Genomic DNA, 12,422 nt, shown 5'->3' with positions numbered 1-12,422 from the left:
AAAGAGTGTGCATGGGAAGGAAAAGGAAAGAAAGAAAAGAAAAGAAAAGGAAAAAGAAAAAGAAAAGCACATGTGTACAATATTTTAAAAGAGCAGTCTAGAAATGCGCCCATACACACTTCTAGGTTAAAATAAATTACTGAGAATAATTTAAATACCTTGGAACTATTTAAACTCACACGTGTCAGAAACATTTATTAATTAATACTCAATTAATAATCCAGATTAGGCACACTAATAATCTCAATCACCTTAATTAATCTCATTTAATTCTTCAGGGTGTTACAACTGCTCTATTAGAGACTGCAAATATGAGAAAATCTAGTGTTAAGTTTCATAATGAACAAGTTTTTGTGGCACAGTCATATTCGAATAAGGGTAGGAGCAAGTCACGAGGGAGATGTTATGATAAAAGAGATGATCATTCCCAATCCTGTCCAAGGAAGGATATTGAGTGTTACTATTGTCATAAGAATGGACATATTAGGAGAAATTATGAAGAACTGACGAAGCACCTTGAAGATAAAAGAAAACAAGAAACCCAAGAGACTTCAAATTTTGCAAATGTTGTTGGCGACAAGTATGACGGTGAAGACAATGTGTATTCTGTTATTACTAATGAAAATATTTTTGACTCTCGAATTTTAAATTCTGGATGTCCATTCCATATGTGCCCATATAATGAGTAGGTTGATTCTTATAAGCCTTGTGATGCTAGTACTTTCTTGCTGGCCAATGATTCTAGTGCTAAAGTTGTTAGAGTAGGTAATGTAAATGTGGAGATGTTTGATTGAGTTGTGAGGATATTGACAAATGTTAGGCATATGTTCCTCAACTAAGGAGAAGTTTAATTTCTTTGGGTGCTTTGGACATGTAGGGTTGTGAGTACTATGTGAATAGTGGTTTTATGCAAGTCAAGAGAGGTGATTTAGTTGCTATGATGGGTGAAAAATTGAAAAACTTGTATAAATTGATTGGGACTACAGTTGTAGGTGGAGCTATGAAAGTGGAGTCATACCACGAAGAGTCTTCTTCTGTTGTGAAAGAAGTTACATGAGTAAAAGAATGCAATAATATGTTGATGATAGGTGAAGACAATAAAGGCAAGATGGTGAAGAGTTATAGCAATGAAAATGCTTTGAAGAAGAAGAAAACAGTGTCTTGTGTCAAGTTTGATGAGAGTTTGAACTTGACGCATGTTTATTATTATTGAAGTTTACATAGTCGGTGCGATGACAGGTATCGAGATTGGATACCCAATTGAGTGAGTTGAGAGAATTTGAGTCAAGGTGGAGATTGTTATGAAAGTGCCTTAAATTGGTTTTGGGAAAGTTACCATTTTGTATTTTTTGGGTAAGTTACCATTTTTTATTTTTGGGCAAGGGTTATTGTATGGTCTATTAGTAGTCTATAAATAAGTATTTTGTGTAAGGTTTTATGTGTGCTCAAAGAAAAGTGTGCTCAGAGAAAAGTGCAGAGAAAGAGTGCCTCTTTTTAAGAGCGAGAGAAAGTGAAGAGAAAAGGTGTGAGGGGTTTTGGGTAGAGAGAAAAAGTGAGAAAGTTTATTGAGTATGTAATTCTTAAAACTGTTAGTGAATTTTTCTCCCTCTTACGTGAACGTAGGAAATTTTTCCGAACCACCTAAATTTTTGTCTTATCTATTTTTCTGTTATTTTTGTTTCAGTTTATTGTTATGTTGCATGGGTGTAGTCTATAGGGGTGTGTCTTCCCCAACAGTTATTATTGTTGGTTTTGAAAACAATTTTTCATGTTGAAGCGTGTATCTAGCAGATCGTGTATAACAAAAATTTTACAAACCTTTTAAATACTCTATAGATTACATTAATTTAGACACGAATAAATTAATCAAATTAATTTATTTACCTAGCGGACGATTAGGTCGATAACTTAAGTTCTTTGACCACGAGTGTCCTCACTCCAAGCTAGTTTAGAATACCCAAATCTTTCTCGTCAATTCCTTGAATCTACGAAGACGTGTGTGTGAGCACACCTGAAATAAAACGAGATTAGTAAATAAACACTCAAGTATTCCATGAACACCAACATATGCACGACGTGAAATTTAAGAGAAAAATTTTTCTTTTCCTCACTCTATAAAATTCGGCCACACTATGCTAAGGAGAGCAAAAATTGTGTTCTCCAATTTTCTGCAATCTCTTATTTATAGAGTAGTAGTCAGATTCCTAAAAAAAGTCTAAACTTTATCTTCAAGATAAAGCTTGATAATTAGCTCTCTCTTTTAATTGATTTTGGAAAAAAAATTCTCTCTCTCCCTTCTTCTTTAGGGACGGCCACCATAGGAATATTTCTCCCCGTGGTAAGCACAAAAATCAAATAGAAAAGGAGGCAAAATTCTCCTTTATCTGTATCCAATTTTGACTTAAATTCAAATTCCTATTTAAGTCAAACTTAATTTAATTTGAATTTCAATTGGACAACTTATCAAATAAGTAAATTAGATAACTTAAAAAGAAAGCAACTAAATCTCAGAATGATTCACACTGTTCTAGCCATGTACACTATGTGGATATCTCCACATGTGTGTTCCAAAATCTAAATTTAAATAATCACATTATTTTTAATTTATAATTAATTCTCAATTAATTATTCTTGAGTGTTCTATTTAGAATTTCATAATTCTAAGATTCTCATTTTGTCCTTAGTGTCTTGTAGGATTACAAGGACAAAGCGGGGACTTATGGACCAATAATTTTGAGCTTCAATAAAATTAATAATTAATTAAAACTCTTTAATTAATTAATTAATTATATTAATTTTAAAAGTTACTCCATTATAAACTTGGAATTGCACTCTCACAATTACAGATATAATTTACTTCTAAAATGTAAAGTGTTCATTTGATATAGTTATTACATATAGATCAATCCTCCATAAATAATTCATAATTAGAGTTAGGTGAATTCCGTTAACTTATCTAATTACATCTTTATCCTTGAGTACCATTGATTCTCTAATGGACAGTGATTCATGAAACAAATTCATGAATCGGAGCTACTACTAGTCCAAGTACTGAATCAATCCTCAAGAGAATTATTTATCTACTTCCTTTTCAAGAAGGAATAGATTACATCTCATGTATTAACATTCACGGCTACTCACTTTATTATGTCTTCAAAATATAAGGAATGGGTTTCAACATCTTAAAATCTGTACCGAGTAAATTAAAAGACACAAATCCATAAATAGGAGTCTAATGATAACTCAGGATTAAGATTGATCTATATATGACCATCGGTAGACTCAATCTAGAATTTCTATTCTTAACAGGAAGTATCAGAAATTCATATTGTGTCTGTGTCCCACTTCCATACAATCTCATTATGTGTAATACACTCATTCAATAAATCGTCATATTAACAGTACGGATAACACCATTACATTCTAAATGAGAATGACATGTATTAGTAATACTTTAATTAAATATTCTGAACTTTCATTAAATTCATTACAAACATCGTTTTGATTATTATTCTTAAATATTATCCTCTCGCATATAACACTTATATACAATATTTAATGTCACATAAATAATCACGAAACTTTCAGTGATTTTCATAAAATAATGAATAAACTCTTTTATTAAATTAATAATAAATATCCTATTACATCTCATGCTTCTAGAACACCATTCCCAACAATTACTATGGCATTGTTCATTTCACCGATTCGAGTTTTTAATTTTAGGTTTCTACAATTAAAAACTCTTAGAAAATATTACATTTAACTTTTTCTGTTACAGTTAAAAACTCTAAAAAATTGTCACATCTAAGCTCGAATTAAAAACTTAAATACACAAAGCGAACGAGGCCTAAGTCAAGTCTGCAACCACATGAAAATAGATGTATAAGTTTGGACTAACCCAAATAAGCCACTCATAGCCTGACTCTTTGGCCCAATCCCTACTCGTTTAAACTTTTGGACTTGTTGGCTGGGCTGAGTCTAATGTTTAGGACTAATATGCATTCAAGACCGGGTTGACATGATATTATTTAAAAAATGAGAGAAGAATTTACACTTAAAAGTGCATGAATCATGAATTTTATCTCGTTCTTGATTACTACTCTTTTGATAAATGTAGTTATTTAACTAAAATGATATTAATTAAGAGTATTGAGTAAAGGGTATTTGCTCATTTCTTCTAGAAAAGTAGATGGGAAAAAGAGACAAACACTCATTAAAGTCTACAAATCTTAATTTTTACCTTTTACACTTAATTAATATACTTTTTAATTTAATAATTATGTTAATAAAAATATATTAATTAAGAATAAAAAGTAAAAATTGTCTTGTATGACAATTTTCTCAAACAATATATATACCTTATAAAAAGCGGGCCGGTTCCGACCGTGCGGGCTTTCTCATGTGGGTAGCTTTACACCAAGAGCTCTTTCAATTATATCATGAATTTGAAGTTACTCAGCATAGTAATGCTACACATGTGAGCATTGGTCATGCAATTTATCATTAAGCACTATTAGTATGGAACATTGTACTTAACGTGTTTGTTAAATCAAATTGAGTGGCATAATTATGTTAGAAACCTAATTTAAATTACCCAACACCCTCCCAAAAATTAGTCAGAGGGCACCTGTGTAAATATATGCAAAGCATTGAAATAGAACGATTGTGAAGGCATAATAAACTACTGTTATAATATAACATACCCCTAATAATTGTAGAGCATTTTCCCTATTCAATTAAGTAACACCCTTCCTATATTTAGCAAAAGAAATAAATTTTTAAAAAAATCCTTTAAATAATTGTTAACTTTCGTTGTTTCTATTTGTTGGCTATGTAATTTCATCTTTTAAGTACAATGTTTCATACCGTTTGAGATTGTTTTTGTTTATACGGTTATAGGAATAGCAGAAGGAGAAGTAAAACTTTAAAATTTTCAATCAGTGTTTAAACTGCCTTTTTTAGAAGAGTTTAATGTGACAAGATTAGAAATTTAATAATGCTTAGTAAAATGTAATATCAAAGTTAATAAAATGTCTTATTTGAACTCTCATACAAGTTCTAAAGTCTTTTTACATGATTAGTAAAAAGGTATTTCTAAGAAAACCTGAAAATACATTTTGTGGTCATGATCCATAGCATTTTTGTTCTAAGACAGACTTTTTTTTTTTCCCTGGAGGATCAAATTCAAACCCCACTTGAAACAATTTATTAAACCAAAGAAGCCAAACACTATTTTTAGAAATATCATGCCAAATACGCCGAGCTGTATATATATATATAAAGCTAAACACACCATAAATTCAACTTATTGAAGATGTCAAGAGTTGAATTCATTATCTAGATTAAGATGCTAGAAATGACAAAAATGAGATTTCAAATGTTTTTTGGGCCAATAAACCCGGGTTCTTATTGTAAGGTAGGGTGGTGCTAAGGAATCCTAACATTTTGATACTGATTAGCAGGGCCGCAAGTTTTCATTTTTTAAAATTCCGGCAACCAGTGAAAGCTGATCGGTGATGGCCGGTATCCTATTGTGATACTTTGCAGTCGCGTGATAAAAAGACCGTCGATAGCAACGGCAACCAACCTTGTTACTATCGGTATTACATCATGAAACTAAAAATGCTTTTTCTTGGCTTGTTTGATCAAGATTGAAGATTTTTATTTTAAAATATTTTGTTTCTCCTCCTTTTTCCTACTCTCTTGTTTTTTGCTGCGTGTTGGTGTTTAGTGCACGGTATAGGTTAGCGCTCACAATCATAGAAAAAAAAAAAAAAAACAAAAAAACAAAAACCTAACACAACGGTGATTGCTAAGTGGCAACAAAAGTGTAATTGTTTTAATTTGTCTTATTTTGTTGTTTTTTTCTTGCGGTTTTTCTAATTCCATACAAATATTTTGCTTATGTTCTTCCTAATCTTAATTAGTTCGACCATCTATTCAACTATAGTTTGAATTGATTGGCATCTATGAATTATGAGTGTTAATAATTGATACTAGTAGGCAAATACCATGCACTTTCTAACTCAATATGGCTGACCCCAGGCCCATTTTACCTATATAGCTGCCCAAAAATGAGAGAAAGAGGAAAATAGGTTAAGATTTGAGATGAATTAAAATTAATAGGTTAATAGTTTACATAAGTTAATAAATATGCCAAATTATTATTTTTGTCCATAACTTGTCTGATTATGAACCATAACTTGACAAGTTTGTCCATAACTTATCTGGTTATGAACCATAACTTGACAAGTTATGACCTATTAATTTCTATAACTAAAAATTAGTTTATATACTTTTTTAAACTTTTCATATTGGCATATTTTCTACTATTTCCGCCCAAAAATATGTGAAAGAAATTAATGAAAAAATTGAAAAATTTATTCTTGAGAGTGCATAAATCTAAACTTTTACTTTTTATTTTTTATAAATACCTTTTTATTAGTATAATTATTACTAAAAAGGTTATGAATCAATAATAAAAGGTAAAAATTTTGACTCATACACTTTAAAAAGGTATTTGTCAAGATTATCTAAAATTAATTACAGTCCATTGTGCAGGGATGAAAAAAATATTCACAAGTTATGATATTTACACATAAATCTGTAAATAATTTATAATGACATTTCGATTCTTTTTAACCATCTATAAAATTAATTATATAAATTCATAACTACCCTAATAAAAAAAGATATATTCAGAATAATACTATATCAATAACCATAAAATCGACACATTTACAATATTATTAAATGAAAGACATATACTAAATAGGGAATTTAAAAGTAATCATTTTGTGTAAATACTTTTTTTTTTTTTGCAGTAAAAGGCCTTTTTCAGAGGAATGAGAAAACAATGACCGCTTTTGTAACACTAGAAGAAGATGACGATTTTAAAGTTGGGTGTGTAAGGCTGGTAAGTTTCAGATTTATCAAATTGTTTCTGGAGTAAAATTTTGGAAATATCAAATTTAGTCACGAATAAAGCTGTTAAATCTCGACTTTACCAAATCCATCCATTTTTTAATAAATTAAACATTCAGCCATTTATTTATTTTTCACTCAAAAAAGGTTATTTTCATACGCCACCCCTATAATATTTAGGCACCACTAAACCAATTGTAACCTTTGGGGTTGCAAAAAAAAAAAAAAAAAACATTTGTATAATGATTTCTTTTTGTTATTCTTAGTGCTATATGATATATTATAATTTTCAAAATAAACTGAAAGACAAACCCTATATGTTGACTACTTATTAGGTAGGAGATGCCATTCCTTAGGTTCAAAGTCGTACACATCACTCATTTAAATTTTTTTTTTAGAAAATGTTGAACTTACTTTTAAAAGTTCATAGAGTATGTATTTTTACTTTTTATTCTTAATTAATGATCTTTTATTAATATAATTATTTGACTAAAAATATTAATTAAAAATAATAGATAAAAATCAAGACTCATGTATTTTTAAAGGTCTTTTGTCAAATTTTCTCTATTTTTTTAATAATAAATATCTTAACGTTGAGTCATACATTAGTGGAATTCTATATTCGGTTCATATTTCATTTACTATAATGATATAAAATTTTCGATAAATTTTAGAAAAAGTTTTTAATGGGCCCTGGACCCTTGGTCGCTACTGGTCTGGACTTGGCCCTCAAAGTTTGCTGCTTTGACATATTTGGTCAAAAAGAAATAAGGGCTTGTTCTTCTGAGTTAAATCTAAAAAAAAACGCAACTCGAGTTATAATTTTATTTGAGTTCATGTTCTTTTAAGTTTAAACTCGAGTTTAAACTTGAGTTTATGACTAAAACTCAAGTTTAAATTTCCCCTTCAACTCGAGTTCAGAAACTCGAACTCAAATTAATGAACAATATTTTTTCTATTCTTAAAAATACTATAACTTTTTCGTTTTAATTCTGATTGAGATGATTTTTTTTCTATACGTTGACAACGAAAAGAAAAATAAAACCCGACCCATATACCATATTAAAATTTTTCATCAACGTTGAGTTTTTATTAAAATACTATCTAAATACAAATTCAAGTTTTAACTCACTCAAACACAAACTCAAAAAGATTCTTATCTCAAACCATAACTAAATGTACACAACCAATCACAAACTCAAGTTACAAGTTCAACTCAAATTATAACTCAAATTCAACTCAAGAATTATACTCAAGTTAAACTCCAAAAGAACAACCCCTAACTTTTCTAGAAAAAAAATGGATAATTTAGAGTGCATGAGTAACTTTATTTTTTATTTTTAATAAATATTTTTTTATTAGTATAATTATTTTATTAAGAAAATTAAGAATAAAAAATAAAAATCCTGACTTATACACTTTTACGGAGATTGAATGGATTTTGATAGCACCCGATAGTCTTTCAACCTCTCTCACAATCTGTGTTGTTTTTCTTTCTCTTTTGGGGTTGAATGAAATTTATTTAAAAAAAAAAAAAAAAAAAAAAAAAAACCTCTCCCTCTCAATCCTCTCTCTCTCTCTTTGCTTTTTAAACCTTCCTAATCCAATGAAATCCTTCGCAATATATTTAGCACAAAATGTAATCCACCATTCACTTCTAGTTTGGAAATCTAATACATTGAAGGGATAATGATACTGCTTTCATTGTGTTTTATCAAATACAAATCCTTTATGTTTTATCACATACAAATCTGTCTTATTTTGTGTAAAAAAAAAATTAAAACTTGCCTGTAATTATTTTTCCAGGTTCTCTCTATCTTTTATGATATATTATATATTTTTATATTTCTCTAAGCTACGGTGCAGTGCCAATAAAATCTAACAATCACCCCTTTTTACTCTACACATCTCTCATTATCTTAAATTTTCTTATGACAAAAGACCCTCACGTACAATGACAACAAAAGATAATTCTGACATATTTAATTATGTAATTAAATTTCATTAAACAAACTAATAATATAGTTTTTATCTCTCCACACACCCTGTTATATTCTAATTTATAAACTATTGTTATTTTAAAAATTTATAAAAAAAAACCCTCTATTTTCACCTATTAATGAATATTCTAAAAAATTATATTGATATAATGTTAAATTTTATTTGCTATTGATCGTATGACGTTTTTTATTTTGTCATTTTTTTTTTCATTTCATGTTTATATTTTTTATTTTTTATTTTTTTGTAAAGACTAATCATTTCATTTTGTTTTTTTATTCTGTTTTTTTTTTTTTTATAAAGTTAATATTGATTTTTTGTCCCACTTCATCTTCTATTTGTTTTCGTTTTGAAAAAAGGCTTCACGCCCAAAACTTCAACAAAAAAAGATATGAAGAGATAGAGAAATAATAATATTTAAATAACAAACTAAAATAAAATAGTGGGTGTGAAAAGAAAATTGAAGTGAACTAATAATATTAATCATTTATAAAAATAGTCAAGGGTAGTGTTGGGATGGTTAGGGTGTGTAAAAAAGTAAAATTTAAATTTTTTTTTTTTAAAGTTATGTAGGGTGTGCTTTTAAAAGGGAGTATGAAAAATAAAAAACGAATATAAATAGAACCACCCTAATTAATATATTGGTACATTCTCAGGCTGTAATGACAAACTTTTTCTTTTTATTTTTTTATAAGTAAGGCCTTCAACGGACGAGAAGAATTTTATTAAAATGAGTTAAAATAGGCTCCTCGTTCGTTTCGCTGATTTGAGTTTAGAATTCGAGTTGAGATGTGATTTTATGTGAGAACTTTTTACTGTAGTAAAAAAGTTAAATGTGACTGTTTGTGAGAACTTTTTACTGTAGCAAAACTCGAATTCTAAACTCGAATCAGCGAAACGAACGAAGCCACAACTAAAGGTTCAAGGACCAAAAATCGAACATACAAGCAAATCCGAAGAATTCATTCAAGAGTTCGTGCGAGAGTTCATGCATCGATTGACGGAGGTAAATGAAACCCTAACCCTGAACGAGCTAAACTCCTACAGTAAGCAAGGACAAACTTTCTGCTCCATCGTTTGAATCGACAAATGTATCTTTTGGAGATCTGTATTACTAATTCCAGGATGTGGACATCAAAGTGCCTTTTGTTTTTATGTTATTCATTTATAATCACTTGTGCGAAATGATTATGACAACTATTGCTTACCCATTTTTATATGACAGTTTTTATGCAACAAAGCAATTTTCTTTTTCTTACACGTCAGACATAATAGAATTGGTCTCTAAATATAAGCATTTTTTTGTTGAAATTATCATTGATAGAAGAAAAGAGTAATTATCACATAAAATGTAATGGTAAAATTAAGAGGGGAAAATATCTACTATATGAAATTTCAATATCAATAAGAATAACTTTAAATTGACAGCCACATTGCAGATGAACCATTGGACTATTATTTCTGCATTGTACATGTAGAGAGTTGTAAGATGATTTTAGTTACATGTATAAATTTATTTCTTAATTCTTCTTGATTCCTTCCCCTTGTTTTACTAGGAATTCTTCCCGAATATTTACCAATAATGTCTAGATGAACCAATAAAACCTTGGATTGTTCACCAGCCTTTAATTATTGGTGGCTCCGAGAATGATTTTATTTGTATGTGTTTGAGTTAAAAAGAAGAGAGTTTCTCTGGTAGGACTACAAAAATAAACTATCGATAATTTTTTATTTTTCAGCCGTCAAATTGATATTAAAAATTATTTGTTCCGTATTTTTTTAATTTAATGTGATTTTAACCATTTTTAACGATAAAAAATTAGTATTACCGGTAAAAAAATCTATTAGACTAAGTCTTTAAACAAGAGAATGAGAACTTTACAATAGGGTGACAGTGTTCTATTTTGAACTGTCATATTTGTTCAAGATTTTGTTAGTTTTCTTACTTCGTTTTTTATTATTTTAATGTGATTTTGATAAGAAATATTAAAATTATTAAGGGAAAAATAAACATAAGTGAAAATTCTATATAAACTTTCAAGTTTCAACCTGCAGACAAAACATATGATTTGTGTGCAGCTGTTTGCAGCCTGCCAGCCCACAACCATCATTTCATCACAATCACCATTTCAACATAAATTTGATAAACAAGTTAGTAAAGGGGGGGAAAAAAAAAGTTAGTACCAATAGCCTTAGTCTAAAAATTATCAACAAAATTTCATTTTTATAACGTTCCATGATCACAAAACCAATTGCTAACAAATGCAAGGATTTAGAGTTCAAGTCCATAATTTTAGTATTAGACCACAAAAAGAAAAAAAAAAAAGTTTAAGAAAACATCCATCAATTATTAAGAAAACGTAAAAAAGTTTAAGAAAACATCCATCAATTATTAAGAAAACGTAAAAAAGTTTAAGAAAACATCATCATTAAAAAAAAGTTCAAGTCCAGTCTTACTATTGCAAAATGAAGAGAAAAAGAAAACGTAATTATAACATGCATTTTATTGTTAGAGGAGTCGCGTACTAAGTTTTTGCCAAATATTTTTATATTCACAAATTTTTTATTCAAATTATAATACGTCATACATACATTATCTCAACAAAAGCAAAACCCTCTATAATTATTGATACTTCAAATAATACCAAGCGTCCAAGCCCCTTTATTATCTATTTCTCACATGTTTTTGACTTTTTAGAGTTTATTTATTTTATCACTCAAGTTATACATGTGAAAGAAAAATATTATAATAAAAAATTTTAATTTAAATTTTTATAAAAGAAAATATAATAATAATAAAACTTAAGTTGTCATTTGAGTTACGAAAAAAACAAGACTTTAAATATATAGAATTTGTAGGATTCAATAGCCCGTCCAATTTTGAGTTTCCCAAAAGAGAAATTACAATAAATAGGCCTGTTTTTAACATCTGTGGGAGTAATTAGCCCATTTAGTAAAGATTAGAAATTAATAGGCCTCTTCAAGAGTAAAATACTTTACTTTCTAAAAGTACTATTTTTTCATTATTTTTCCTTTTTCTGCTCAATGTTCTCCCTCTTTCTTCTTTTTCTCACTCTAGTATTCATCACTTCTAATACCGTATATGGGTTGGGTTGGTGCGGAGTAGGATTTTTTTTTATCCTGCCCTAAAAGGTGCGGGTTGTACATATTTGACCCCAACGATATTAAATTTTTTTTACAACCTAATGATGTTTGGGTTGGGTTGGGACGGGACGGGGTGGGTTGGGTGGTCAGGTTCATCATTCAAAAACTCAAAGTTTAATCCAACATTCAAAATTTATCATCAAATAGAAATAATAACTCCAACATTCAAAGTTCATCATCAAATAATAATGGTCATCAAATAGAAAAAGTACTGATAATCAAACATAACTCCAACATTCAAAGTTCATAATCAAATAGAAATAATACTGATTAGTCCATCATCAAATAAATAGCAATTCAAAGTTCAATCCAACATTAAACATGAAGCAAAG

Source organism: Morus notabilis, unplaced genomic scaffold, assembly GCF_000414095.1.
Source record: "Morus notabilis unplaced genomic scaffold, ASM41409v2 Scaffold1163, whole genome shotgun sequence".
In the NCBI taxonomy this organism is placed as follows: domain Eukaryota; kingdom Viridiplantae; phylum Streptophyta; class Magnoliopsida; order Rosales; family Moraceae; genus Morus; species Morus notabilis.
Note: the sequence above shows the minus strand (reverse complement) of the source record.